Source organism: Lipotes vexillifer, unplaced genomic scaffold, assembly GCF_000442215.2.
Source record: "Lipotes vexillifer unplaced genomic scaffold, Lipotes_vexillifer_v1.1 scaffold1019, whole genome shotgun sequence".
NCBI lineage: Eukaryota > Metazoa > Chordata > Mammalia > Artiodactyla > Lipotidae > Lipotes > Lipotes vexillifer.
The window spans coordinates 61,391-76,170 of NW_006776835.1; positions in this window are offsets into that span (position 1 = coordinate 61,391).

Sequence of the window (14,780 nt, forward strand, 5' to 3'; positions counted from 1 at the left end):
TAATTGCTAAAGTTCAGGCAGTGTGCTGAGTACAGTGTATGGATCATCTCATTTCTCCTTACAAGAACCCTAAAAGGTATCTGCTATTACAGCCATTTTATTTTATTTGGCCAAGCCGCACAGCTTGCAGGATCTTAGTTCCCTGACCAGGGATTGAACATGCTCCCTCGGCAGTGAAAGCTCGGACTCCTAACCACTGGACCACCAGGGAATTCCCTACAACCTCAATTGAGGCTCAGAGAAGTTAAGGAACTTGTCCCAGGCCACACAGCTAAAAAGTGACAAAGCCAGGGTGTGAGGCCAGATTTTATCAGACTCCAGAGGAAGATTCTTAACCACCCTATTAGGTGGTGTTGTGTCCTAAAAATATCCACAATACATTGTCTTAGTGTGTTACTCATCAAAACCCAGTGTCTTAGGGAAAAGCCACCTGGTGCCTTTCTGTAATCAAAGAAAAGAAGGAGGGAGAGCCCCTGAACAATAGCAGGGCCTTGGGAGACAATCACAGAGATAATGAGGCATTTGTACCTTGCTCACACATTCATTTGCTGTCTGACTTTTCTCAACTGGAAAATAACAAGAAGAAATGGATGTGTACTTGGGTTCAGGGTCCTGGTTTGTCTCCCAGAGCAGAGGACCAGTGCCTGAAATTCCGGAATCTGTCATATCTTGGCATTCCTCCAGCATTTCCCTAGCTCAAGGTCTGAGCTGGGGGCACTGTGCCAGACAGAAGCTCAGAGGGAAGGCCTTGGCTGATGATTCTGAGTCCAGGTCTTTGAGCCCAGGCACAGATAATCCAGCACAATTCTGGGATGGGCAGAGGCAGATGTTAACCTCTTCCACCTCCAGAGCCCTCAGGCCAGGCTTCAGAATCCGAAGTCAATCTCAAACAGCCGTTTGAAGTTGTGACTTCCACTCTCTGACCCTTTCTAATCCCATCCTCCCTCCTTGCAGCTGCTGTCTCTATTAATTCTTCTGCAGCACCTGCTCTGCTCTTCAGCCATAGAGAGTGCTCTTGTTGCTGTTGGCAGTATTAGTAGCAGTGGCAGCAGTAGCAGTAACGGCAGTGGTAGTAGTAATAATAGAAGTGATGGTGGATAGAATAAGAATAACTACTGCTACTATTTATTGAGCCCTTGCTATGTTCCAGGCATTCTGCTGAGCTCCCACATTATTCTATTTCATCTTCACAATCACCTTGGGCAAGGTGGGTATTAATACTCCCATTTTATGGGTAAGGAAATGAGCCTCTGAGATATTGTGAAATGTAGCAGAGCTGGACTTTGAATCCAGGTCTGTTTGTCTCCAAGGTCCATGCTCTTAACTGCCTCGTTCACTCCCTCCTTATGGGATATGATTTTTCTCCTGACTACCAGGCTGTGTGCTAGTTGTCTTTGGACTTGGTCCTAAGTCCTCAGTATTAGTTTCCTACTTTGATAACTAATTACCACAAGTTGGTGGCTTAAAACAGCAATTTATTATCTTAAAGTTCTAGAGGTCAGGAGCCTGAAACGGGTCTTATGGAGCTAAAATTAAGGGTGTCAGCAGGGCTGCATTCTTTCCGGAGGCTTTGGGGAGAATCCATTTCCTTGCCTTTCCAGCTTCTAGAGGTCCCTAGAAGCTGCATTCTTGTTTTTTGTTGTTGTTGTTCTTTTTTTTTTTTTTTTTTTTTTTTGCTGTACGCGGGCCTCTCACTGTTGTGGCCTCTCCCGTTGCGGAGTATAGGCTCCGGACACGCAGGCTCAGCAGCCATGGCTCACGGGTCCATCCAGCCGCTCCGCGGCATGTGGGATCCTCCCGGACCGGGGCACGAACCCGTGTCCCCTGCATTGGCAGGCGGACTCCCAACCACTGCGCCACCGGGAAAGCCCGGGAAGCTGCATTCTTTGGCTCATGGCACCCTCCTCCATATTCAAAGCACATCACTCTAATCTCTGCTTTTGCGGTCACATCTCCTTTTTCTCTGACCCTTGATTACTCTGTGCTCACCTGGATAATCCAGGATTATTTTCCCATTTCAGGATCCTTAACTTTATATCTATAAGGTGCCTCTTGCCATGTAAGGTAACAAATTCAGAGGTTTAGAGATTAGGACATGAACGTCTTTAGGGCACCATTATTCTGTCTACCACACCCACCAAGAGCCAACTTCCTCAACTCAAACCCAGGCAAGAAGAGAATAGCCCATTGAGTGGGTGGCACATGCCTAACCTCCCCTCAGATGCTCCCTTGCCAGGGTCAGGGAACTTGGCTGTGGGCTTGGTCTGCAAAAGGATGTATCCAGAACAGAGGTCAGAATAAAGAAGCTAGTCAGTCACACTCAGAATAATACAGAGTTGGGCAGAGTTAGAGGCAATAGAGAAGGCATTCAGCCCATTTTGTCATTGCAGGCTTCCACACTCCACAACACTTATGACGGACTCTTGCTAGAAAACCTCCTGGAACAGAAACCTCACACCTTTACAAGACAGCCAGTTCCACTGCTGGCAGCTCTAGTTATTAAAACTTCTTCCTTAAGCCTTGCTCCTCAGAAATGTCCCCATTTGTCCCGCCTCTACTGAGGCTGAACAAGCCCTCTCCCTCTTCTAGAGGTGAGGACTTCAAGTGCAATGAAGACTTTGAAAGGTGCATCTGCTAAATTAAAGGCACCAGTTGCACCTGTGACGTCTTTACAATATCAGTGGCTGCTCTGGGTGCCATCAGAGTCCCATGTGCCTACGGATAATACCAGTCTGGTGCCTGCCACATAATAAAGGGCTCTAAAGGCAGTGCCCTGTACTGGTGTCAAACAGCAGAGCTCCTCTCTTTAAAGTAGCTGCCAGAATTGAGAGACTGGAAACAAGCGATAACAATCATATAGGGGGTGGGAGGCTCATCCTCCAGCTTTAGCCCAAACTGAAAGTACAATTTGGGTCTGATTTTTTCTTCCTGCTCAGATTCATAGGCTCCACTGCTGCCTCTGCCTCTCCCCTAGGTCTCTCCTCATCTTCTATCTGTGGAAGCCACTGAGGGCTTCAGTGCCTGTCCTGGCCCTGTGCTGTTTGCCCTCCATACCATTCCTTCTTTTCCCCCTGCTCTGGTCTGTATTTTAGGAGGTGACCCCTGGAGGCTGCTTTTCCCAGGCTCCTGGATCAGCTGGCTTCTGGCATATTCAGCCAATGGGAGGCACTGGAGGGAGATGGAAAAAATCAGGCTACTTCTCCCCAGCATGCACACAAACCCCTCTGACTGCATCTCTGCTTTCTCTCTATGGTTCCAGCTTCAGTGTCCCTGTTTCCTGTGCCCTGGCAAGCTCCTCCCACTGACCTTCTGACCTAGAGGTAGAAATGGCTTCTGCTGTTGCTAATTTCTGAGTTGCAGCGCATTCCCCAGTGGTTTCTTGGCTCTTCCTTTACTTTTGTAGCCAGTTCTCCTTTTTAATAACTCTCTGTTTTAACTACTCAAAAGTGTTTCCAGACCAGACATAACCAATTAAAGTCCTGTTACCCTTTCACCTGTCATGTTTCAAGCATCCTATACTGTTCTAGAAGTCCTAAACTCTCTCCCTCAGACTAAGTATTGATATTCCCATCTAAAAGCCTTGAAAACTGATTTAGAAAATTCCTTTTTGTTTCCTAAAATCTCTGAAAAGGAAGATATAGGTCCGTGAGGCCCACAGAGGGCAAGGGTGGGATCCAGTGCCACTCAATTCAACAAATTTTTCCTCGGTTCCCAACATTCATTCATTCATTCACCAAATAGTCATTAAGCACCCATTATTTTCCAGGAACTGTTGTAGGACCTGGGGATGTTGCAGTGAACAAGACAAAGTCTTTGCCCTTGTGGAATCTGCATTCTAGTGGTGGGGAAACAATGAACAAATAAGCAAATAAATCTATAGTATGCAGACGGTGAGAAGAGCTACAGAGAAACTACAAACCTGGGTAAAGTAGTGGGGGGTGCCTAGGAGGATATTGCCCTTTTATATAGGGGAATAGGAGGGTCCCTGCGGTGGGGCAACATTTGAACAGAGATCTGGCTGCATTGAAGGGGTGAGGCTGGTGGATATCTGACAGAGGAGTATCGCAGGTAGAGGAAAGAGCAAATACAAAAGTAGATCCCAAGATGGAGTGGCCATAACATGTTCAAATAACAGCAAGGAGACAAGGATGGTTAGAGTGGAGTGAACATGGGGGAGAGCGACAGGAAGTGAAGAAAGAGGGAAAGGAGTGGAGAGGAAGAATCACCTGGAGCATTGGAAGTCAAGGTAAGAACTTTGCTTTTATGCTGGTGGGTTTTGAACAAATGAGTGCCCTGATCTGACTTACATTTTTTGAAAAACCACTCTGGCTGCAGCATTGTGACTAGACTAGGGGTGGGCAAGAACTGAAGCAAGGTGACTATTTAGTTAACCAAGAGCCTAGAACAATAACCAAGGGAGAGTTGATGATGGCTTGGCCCAGGGTGGAAGTGGTGGACATGGTCATATAAAGTTAGATTCTGTATATATCTTACAGGTAGAGTCAACAGGACTTGCTGATATACAATGTAAAAGAAGGGATCACAGATGACTATTTTTTGATATAGGAAACAGAGAATGCAGTTGTCATTTGTTAAGATAGGGAAGAAAGTGGGAGGAAGGAGTTTGGGAGGGAAGATCAGAAGTCTGGTTTTGGACATGAGATGCCTGTCAGCCAACCAGGTGGATGTGTCAAGTAGGCGATTGGATATGAGTGAGTCTGGAATTGATGGGAAAGGTCTGAGTTGAAGATGTGAAGTTGAGAGTTGTCAGAGAACAGATGGTATTTAATGTCATCAGACTGGATGGGATCACCTAGCAAGTCAATGCAAACAAGAGGAGGAGAGATCTGAGGACTGAGCCCTATGCAGTCCCTCGTTTAGAGGTCAGGAAAGTGTGGAAGAGCCAGGAGAGGGGGCTGAGAAGGCAGTGTGTGTGTGTGTGTGTGTGTGTGTGAGAGAGAGAGAGAGAGAGACAGAGACAGAGACAGAGAGAGAGACAGAGAGAAAGAATGAGAGAGAGAGAATAACCGTGACCTTGTGGGCAACTGCAGTCTGTGCCCATGCCTGTCTGAAGATCCTATAACTGTGGGTTTGTGTGGCAGAGGGAAGCCACGTGGACTTGGAATCTGCAGGCAGAATTCCAGGCTTGCAGCGTGAGTTCAGTGAACTCCACAAGAAGCAAGAACTCCTCCAAGAAGGCCCCATAACTTGAGTTCAAGAACGTCCTCTTAGACCTGAGTCTAGTAGACTACCCTGGACATCCTCACAGTCAGAATCACTACATCTCCTAAGAAGTCCCCGGCCTGAATTTGTGAGTCCCTGAGGAGCCTTGGCAGCCTGAATTTAGTGCATTTTTCCAAAAGTCTCACAGCCTCAGTTCAGTTACTTCACTAGGATGTCCTCAGAGCCTGGGTTCTGAGCATTTCTCAAGGGTTCCTGCAGCCTGAGTTCAAAGCATTCCAGAAGTCCCTTGCAGCCTGGATCCCTCTGTGTCCTACCCCCAGGACGTGGTCGCACATCAGTGGAAGAGGGCTTGGGACTGACCTCAGAGGAAAGCCAGCATTTAAGGGAAGGGCAGAGTGAGGGAGATAGAGGAGTGGTCAGAGTTGGGAGAACCACGAGAGTGGGATGCCATGGGAGTCACAGTGAAAGCCAGCACAGACACAAGAGAGGGAGCCATTGGATTTGGTCACAGAGACCATTTAGTGACACCGATGGGGGAAGGGGTAGTATCAGAGGAGTGACAGGGCTGCCTCTCTGAGGAAGCCAAGAGAGAATTGTGGGTCCTTTCACAAAGTTTGGCTAGGACAGTGGCCTATTTGTCCTCAAAAGAAAGCAATGACAGGGCACCGAGCACAAGCAACCAACCATGTTCCAAAGTCGAGTAGGGAGGACAAGCGAGGAGCCACAAGGGGTCATTTCTGTAGTTTACCCTGTCTTGTTTAGATACAGACAAGCCCACCCTACAGCTGCTCTGGGCTGTTTACCTTCGAGGAACCTCTCTGCCTAAGTAGAAGGCGACACAACAAGCTGGGAAACCCTCAGCTTTTAGAGGTGGCAGCTTTAGGTTTGAAGCTGTACCTGGCCACTTCCTCACTGAGCAACTGGGTAAACACGTTAACCTTGCTCAGCCTCAGTTTTCTCACCTATAAAATGGTGTCCTTGCAGGGATTAAATGAAACAATACTGTGAATGTAATTAATACACTGAACTGTACATTTAAAAATGGTTAAAGTCGGGACTATCCTGGTGGTCCAGTGGTAAAGAATCCGCCTTCCAATGCAGGGGACGTGGGTTCAATCCCTGGTCAGGGAACTAAGATCCCACATGCCGTGGGGCAACTAAGCCCGCGTGCCACAACTACTGAGCCCATGCACCCTGGAGCCTGCGTGCCACAACTAGAGAGAAGCGCATGCCACAACCAAGAGCCCACACCACAATGAAAGATCCCGCATGCCTCAACCAAGATACTGCATGCCGCAACTAAGATCTGATGCAGCAAAAAAATAAAAACGGCTAAATTGGCAAATTGTGTGTTACATACATTTTAACACAATCTTTAAAGATTAATAATGGAATATACCAAAAACCATGAAATTGTACTTTCTTTATTTATTTAACATCTTTATTGGAGTATAATTGTTTTACATTGTTGTGTTAGCTGCTGCTATATAACACAGTGAATCAGCTATATGTATACATATATCCTCATATCCCCTCCCTCTTGTGTCTCCCTCCTACCCTCCCTATCCCACCCCTCTAGGTGGTCACAAAGTACAAGCTGATCTCTCTGTGCTATGCAGCTGCTTCCCACTAGCTATCTATTTTACATTTGGTAGTGTATATATATCCATGCCACTCTCTCACTTCGTCTCAGCTTACCCTTCCCCCTCCCCATGTCCTCAAGTCCATTCTTTACATCTGCATCTTTATTCCTGTCCTGCCCCTAGGTTCTTCATAACCTTTTTGGTTTTTTTTAGATTCCATATATATGTGTTAGCATACGGTATTTGTTTTTCTCTTTCTGACTTACTTCACTCTGTATGACAGGCTCTAGGTCCATCCACCTCACTACAAATAGCTCAGTTTCATTTCTTTTTATGGCTGAGTAACATTCCATTGTATATATGTGCCCCATCTTCTTTATCCATTCATCTGTCAGTGGACACTTAGGTTGCTTCCGTGTCCCAGCTATTGTAAATAGTGCTGCAATGAACATTGTGGTACATGACTCTTTTTGAATTATGGTTTTCTCACAGTATATGCCCAGTAGTGGGATTGCTGGGTCATATGGAAGTTCTATTTTGAGTTTTTTAAGGAAACTCCATAGTGGTTGTATCAATTTACATTCCCACCAACAGTCCAAGAGGGTTCCCTTTTCTCCACACCCTCTCCAGCATTTGTTGTTTCTAGATTTTTTGATGATGGCCATTCTGACCTCATTGAGTCAGATACCTCATTGAGTGATACCTCATTGTAGTTTTGATTTGCATTTCTCTAATGATTAGTGATGTTGAGCATCCTTTCCTCTGTTTGTTGGCAATCTGTATAGCTTCATTGGAGAAATGTCTACTTAGGTCTTCTGCCCATTTTTGCATTGGGTTGTTTGTTTTTTTGATATCGAGCTGCATGAGCTGCTTGTACATTTGTGAGATTAATCCTTTGTCAGTTGCTTTGTTGGCAAATATTTTCTCCCATTCTGAGGGTTGTCTTTTCGTATTGTTTGTGGTTTCCTTTGCTGGGCAAAAGCTTTTAAGTTTCATTAGGTCCCATTTGTTTATTTTGTTTTTATTTCCATTTCTCTAGGGGGTGGGTCAAAAAGGATCTTGCTGTGATTTATGTCATAGAGTGTTCTGCCTATGTTTTCCTCTAAGAGTTTTATAGTGTCTGGCCTTACATTTAGGTCTTTAATCCATTTTGACTTTATGTTTATATATGGTGTTAGGGAGTGTTCTAACTTCATTCTCTTACATGTCCAGTTTTCCCAGCACCACTTATTGAAGAGGTTGTCTTTTCTCCACTGTATATTCTTGCCTCCTTTATCAAAGGTGACCAAATGTGCATGGATTTATCTCTGGGTTTTCTATCCTGTTCCACTGATCTATATTTCTGTTTTTGTGCCAGTACCATACTGTCTTGATTACTATAGCTTTGTAGTGTAGTCTGAAGTCACGGAGCGTGATTCCTCCAGCTCGTTTTTCTTTCTCAAGAGTGCTTTGGCTGTTCGGGGTCTTTTGTGGTCCCATACAAATTGTGAACGTTTTTGTTCTAGTTTTGTGAGAAACGCCATTGCTAGTTTGATAGGGATTGCATTGAATCTGTAGATTGCTTTGGGTAGTACAGTCATTTTCACAATGTTGATTCTTCCAATCCAAGAACATGGTATATCCCTCCATCTGTTTGTATCATCTTTAATTTCTTTCATCAGTATCTTATAGTTTTCTGCATACAGGTCTTTTGTCTCCTTAGGTAGGTTTATTCCTAGATATTTTATTCTTTTTGTTGCAGTGGTAAATGGGAGTGTTTCCTTAATTTCTCTTTCAGATTTTTCATCATTAGTGTATAGGAATGCAAGAGATTTCTGTGCATTAATTATGTATCCTGCTACTTTACCAAATTCATTGATTAGCTCTAGTAGTTTTCTGGTAGTATCCTTAGGATTCTCTATGTATAGTATCATGTCATCTGCAAACAGTCACAGTTTTACTTCTTTTCCGATTTGGATTCCTTTTATTTCTTTTTTGTCTCTGATTGCTGTGGCTAAAACTTCTAAAACTATGTTGAATAATAGTGGTGAGAGTGGGCAACCTTGTCTTGTTCCTGATCTTAGTGGAAATGCTTTCAGTTTTTCACCATTGAGAGCTATGTTGGCTATGGGTTTGTCATATATGGCCTGTATTATGTTGAGGTAAATTCCCTCTATGCCTACTTTCTGGAGAGATTTTATTATAAATGGGTGTTAAATTTTGTCAGAAACTTTTTCTGCATCTATTGAGATTATCATATGGTTTTTATCCTTCAATTTGTTAATATGGTGTAACACATTGATTGATTTACGTATATTGAAGAATTCTTGGATGAGTCTGGCTAAAGGTTTATCAATTTTGTTTATCTTCTCAAAGAACCAGCTTTTAGTTTTATTGATCTTTGCTATCATTTCCTTCATTTCCTTTTCATTTATTTCTGATCTGATCTTTATGATTTCTTTCCTTCTGCTAACTTTGGGGTTTTCTTGTTCTTCTTTCTCTAATTGCTTTAGGTGTAAGGTTAGGTTGTTTATTTGAGATTTTTCTTGTTTCTTGAGGTAGGATTGTATTGCTATAAACTTCCCTCTTAGAACTGCTTTTGCTGCATCCCATAGGTTTTGGGTCATTGTGTTTTATTGTCATTTGTTTCTAGGTATTTTTTGATTTCCTCTTTGATTTCTTCAGTGATCTCTTGGTTATCTAGTAGTGTATTGTTTAGCCTCCATGTGTTAGTATGTTTTACAGTTTTTTTCCTGTAATTGATACCTAGTCTCATATTGTGGTCGGAAAAGATACTTGATACGGTTTCAATTTTCTTAAATTTACCAAGGCTTGATTTGTGACCCAAGATATGATCTATCCTGGAGAATGTTCCATGAGCACTTGAGAAGAAAGTGTATTCTATTTTTTTGGATGGAATGTCCTATAAATATCAATTAAGTCCATCTTGTTTAATGTATCATTTAAAGCTGTGTTTCCTTATTTATTTTCATTTTGATCTGTCCATTGGTAAAAATGGGGTGTTAAAGTCCCCTACTATTATTGTGTTATCTTCGATTTCTCCTTTTATGGCTGTTAGCACATGCCTTATGTATTCAGGTGCTCCTATGTTGGGTGCATAAATATTTACAATTGTTATATCTTCTTGGATTGATCCCTTGATCATTATGTAGTGTCCTTCTTTATCTCTTGTAATAGCCTTTATTTTAGAATCTATTTTGTCTGATATGAGAATTCTTACTCCAGCCTTCTTTTGATTTCCATTTGCATGGAATGTCTTTTTCCATCCCCTCACTTTCAGTCTGTATGTGTCCCTAGGCCTGAAGTGGGTCTCTTGTAGACAGCATATATGCGGGTCTTGTTTTTGTATCCATTCAGCCAGTCTATGTCTTTTGGTTGGAGCATTTAATCCATTTACATTTAAGGTAATTATTGATATGTATGTTCCTATTACCATTTTCTTAATTGTTTGGGGTTTGTTATTGTAGGTCTTTTCCTTCTCTTGTGTTTCCTGCCTAGAGAAGTTCTTTTAGCATTTGTTGTAGAGCTGGTTTGGTGGTGCTGAATTCTCTTAGCTTTTGCTTGTCTATAATGGTTTTAATTTCTCTGTCGAATCTGAATGAGATCCTTGCTGGGTAGAGTAATCTTGGTTGTAGGTTTTCCCCTTTCCTCACTTTAAATATGTCCTGCCACTCCCTTCTGGCTTGCAGAGTTTCTGCTGAAAGATCAGCTGTTAACCTTATGGGGATTCCCTTGTGTGTTATTTGTTGCTTTTCCCTTGCTGCTTTTAATATTTTTTCTTTGTATTTAATTTTTGATAGTTTGATTAATATGTGTCTCGGCATGTTTCTCCTTGGATTTATCCTGTATGGAACTCTCTGAGCTTCCTGGACTTGAATGACTATTTCCTTTCCCATATTAGGGAAGTTTTCAACTATAATCTCTTCAAATTTTTTCTCAGACCATTTCTTTTCCTCTTCTTCTTCTGGGACCCCTAGAATTTGAATGTTGGTGTGTTTAATGTTGTCCCAGAGGTCTCTGAGACCGTCCTCAATTCTTTCCATTCTTTTTTCTTTATTCTGCTCTGCAGTAGTTATTTCCACTATTTTATCTTCCAGGTCACTTATCCCTTCTGCCTCAGTTATTCTGCTATCGATTCCTTCCAGAGAATTTTTAATGTCATTTATTGTGTTGTTCATCATTGTTTGCTGTTTAATTCTTCTAGGTCCTTGTTAAACATTTCTTGTATTTTCTCCATTCTATTTCCAAGATTTTGGATCATCTTTACTACCATTACTCTGAATTCTTTTTCAGGTAGACTGCCTATTTCCTCTGCATTTGTTTGGTCTGCTGAGTTTTTACCTTACTCCTTCATCTGCTGTGTGTTTCTCTGTCTTCTCATTTTGCTTAACTTACTGTGTTTGGGGTCTCCTTTTCACAGGCTGCAAGTTCGTAGTTCCCGTAGTTTTCAGTGTCTGCCCCCAGTGGGTAAGGTTGGCTCAGTGGGTTGTCTAGGCTTCCTCATGGAGGGGACTGATGCCTGTGTTCTGGTGGATGAGGCTGGATCTTGTCTTTCTGGTGGGCAGAACCACCTCTGATGGTATGTTTTGGGGTGTCTGTGAACTTAATATGATTTTAGGCAGCTTCTCTGCTAATGGGTGGGGTTGTGTTCCTATCTTGCTAGTTGTTTGGTATGAGGTGTCCAGCACTGGAGCTTGCTGGTCACTGAGTGAGCTGGGTCTTAGCACTGAGACAGAGATCTTTGGGAGAGCTCTTGCTGATTGATATTATGTGGGGCCAGGAGGTCTCTGGTGGTCCAGTGTCCTGAACTTGGCTCTCCCACCTCAGAGGCTCAGGCCCGACCCCCAGCCGGAGCACCAAGACCCTGTCAGCCACACAACAAGTGCCCAGGGAGCTGGCTTAGACTGCAGTGCACTCTTGGGATGCTGACAAGGATGTAGTCACATACCTACTTGCCACTCAGAGATCCTTTCCTTGCTGTCTTCCTTTGGCTAGTAAACAGAAATGTATGTCAATTTCAAAGGTGGATGATGAGACTTTGCAGCTGGGGCAGTCGTAGTTCCGACTGGTGGGAAAATGCTCCTCTGCCAAGGGTTGTCGCTGGGGCAGGAGCTTATTTATTTATTTTAATTGATTTATTAATTTATTTATTACTGGCTGTATTGGGTCTTTGTTGCTGCACACGGGCTTTCTCTAATTGCAGTGAGCAGGGGCTTCTCTTGTTGCGGAGCACGGGCTCTAGGCATGCAGGCTTCAGTAGTTGTGGCATGCAGGCTCAGTAGTTGTGGCGCACAGGCTTAGCAGCTCTGTGGCATGTGGGATCTGGACCAGGGCTCAAACCCATGTCCCCTGCATTGGCAGGCAGATTCTTAACCACTGCGCCACCAGGGAAGTCCCTGTACACTTTAAATGGCTGTATTGTGTGGTATGTGAATGACATCTCAATAAGGCTGTTTAAAAAATTAATGGCATATTGAGTTATTGCCTGTGAAATGTGGTTTAGAAATTGTGCCAACTTGGTGATAAAGTGAAATTTTACTTGCTGGTATATATGAACCTCTGTGCACACAGTTTATCATTTAATTTTCACGCTAAGCCTTGTAATGAAAGGGGCCAATACCTCCAGGCTGCTTTAGGAAGAGCTTCAAAGAACACCTCTTTGGGACCCTTGGGTCCTGGGTCTGGTCCTAGTTTTAGAGGTTGTCAAACTCCATCTGCAAAGCTCACTTGTGGGAACCAAGCTCTGGAGAATCCAGGCCCTGGCTCCAGACTCTTAAGAGACTGATAAATAAACAGGAAGGCCAATTGATTCTTTTACCAATGGGGACCCACCAAGAATTCTGGGGCAGGGCCCTCCCTCGCTGGGGGCCTGGCCAGCAGAGAGGAAGATCACAGGGGGCTCAGTGTTCTGCAGCTCCCTCCTCCTGACAATAACCCCCGCCTCCTTCCTTGGCCTGGTTCATTTTATTATGGAGTGAGAGTCAATGGCGCAGCACAGACAGTAAATGAGGAACATTAAAATAATGAATTGGAAACACTTGATAGTTTTTTTTCTCTAATTTGACCTCTGATAAGGCCAAAGTTATGTTTATTTTTGTGGAACATGTATATGCGCATCATTTAAAGAGTTCCATTGTTCTACAAAGTGTGTCAGGAAATACAGCAGTCCCCACCTTTCCTGTTTTTCACTTGCCAGAGGTACCACTTTCAATTCTTTTAGTGGATGCCATTTCTTTTTTGTATCTTCCTCTTCCTGATAGTTTACAGTTTAGAAAACAGATGGAGAAGTCCTAGGTGGAGGACCCAGTTTTGATGCTTGCTCTAACCCAAATGAAAATACTGCAACCTAACCACCCCAGCACAGCTAACTGGTTCATATTGCTTACAGATTGCATAGCACTTTCCTCGACATTATACTGCCTCTTTCTTTAAAAAAAAATTTAAAAGTCCTTTTTTTAAATTGTGGTAAAGTATATATAACATAAAATTTATCATCTTAGCCACTTCTGTGTGTACAGTTCAGTGGCATTAAGGACATTCATGTGTTGTACAACCATCACCGCCAATGGTTGTGACATTTTCCTCATCCTTTACTGAAACATTTTCCTCATCCTTTACTGAAATTCTGTACCCATTAAACAATAATTCCCAATTCCCCTCCCTCCAGCCTCTGGTAACCACTATTCTACTTTTTTTCTTTATGAATTTGACTCTTCTAGGTACCTCATATAAGTGGAATCATACAATATTTGTCCTTCTATGTCTAGCTTATTTCACTTAGCATACTGTTTTCAAGGCTCATCAATGTTATAGCATGTACCAGAATTACATTCATTTTTTAGGTTGAATAATATTCCACTGTATGTATGTACAAAATTTGCTTAACCATTCATCTGTCGATGGACATTTGGGTTGTTTCCACCTTTGGAATATTGTGAATAATGATGCTATGAACATAGTTTGTACAAATGTCTGTTCAAGTCCCTGCTTTCAGTTCTTTTGGGTATATACCTAGAAGTGGAATCGCTGGATCATATGGTAATTCTATGTTTAATTTTCTGAAGAGCCTACCTCTTTGTTCTGATAACAATTCTATGAAAAGAGCAGGTACTTAGACAGCTGTCCCCATAAACAAGACAGGACACTTGGTGACATGCCCAGGTCTCAAAGCTTGTTGGAGGGTAGAACTGCGATTTGAACCTGGGTCCTCTTGCTCTAAGTCTAGGCTTCTCTCCACCATACTGTCTCCCATATGGTATTGGCCTTCCTCAGCCTAAAACACCCAACCAGGAGTCTCATATAAATGTTTGTTTTCCTCCAGAACATGCAGAAGACCCTTCATTCATGCAGGCTGACACTCTCCTTTTGCAATCATCGTTAGCATTTGCCATTGGCACATGAACGGTCTATTACCGTTCTCAAATTAGAGCTCACCTCACTTCCATTTACACCAACTTTATGATGGGATGTGGGCTTCTCATCAGCACATTAGAAAAAAGAGTGTGTCTTTGCAAAGATTCATGTCTATGCTATATTAACCCTCAAGTCCCAGGGGGCCCTCTTTTGATCCAAATTTTGGGTCCCCTCTACTCTGGACCAACTGCTGCAACATAACTCATGGAATTTTCAAGCAGCTGCCATTTGCCAGGAACTGCCCTGAGGTCTTTGCACATACTATCTCATGTCCTCTACTTATAACATCCTGAGAGATGGGAAACATTTCCCTTTTCCAGATAAGGAAACAAAGGCCAGAAGACATCAAGCTATTTGCCTGAGAGAATGCCCAGGATTTGATGAGTGCCAACACCAGTGCCTCTGTTTCCCCACCCACCCACCTCCTTCCCAAGGATGTAGTTTTATACCCTATCTTGCCATTATATAAAACATCTTAATGTAAAGTTCATGAGATGAGTGGAAACAGAGGGGTTTTTAAATTAATGACTTTTTTTTCTCTTTGCCTGTTTCAGGTTCAAACTTGGTTTCTAACTGGTAGAATTTTCTCCTGCTCTTTCC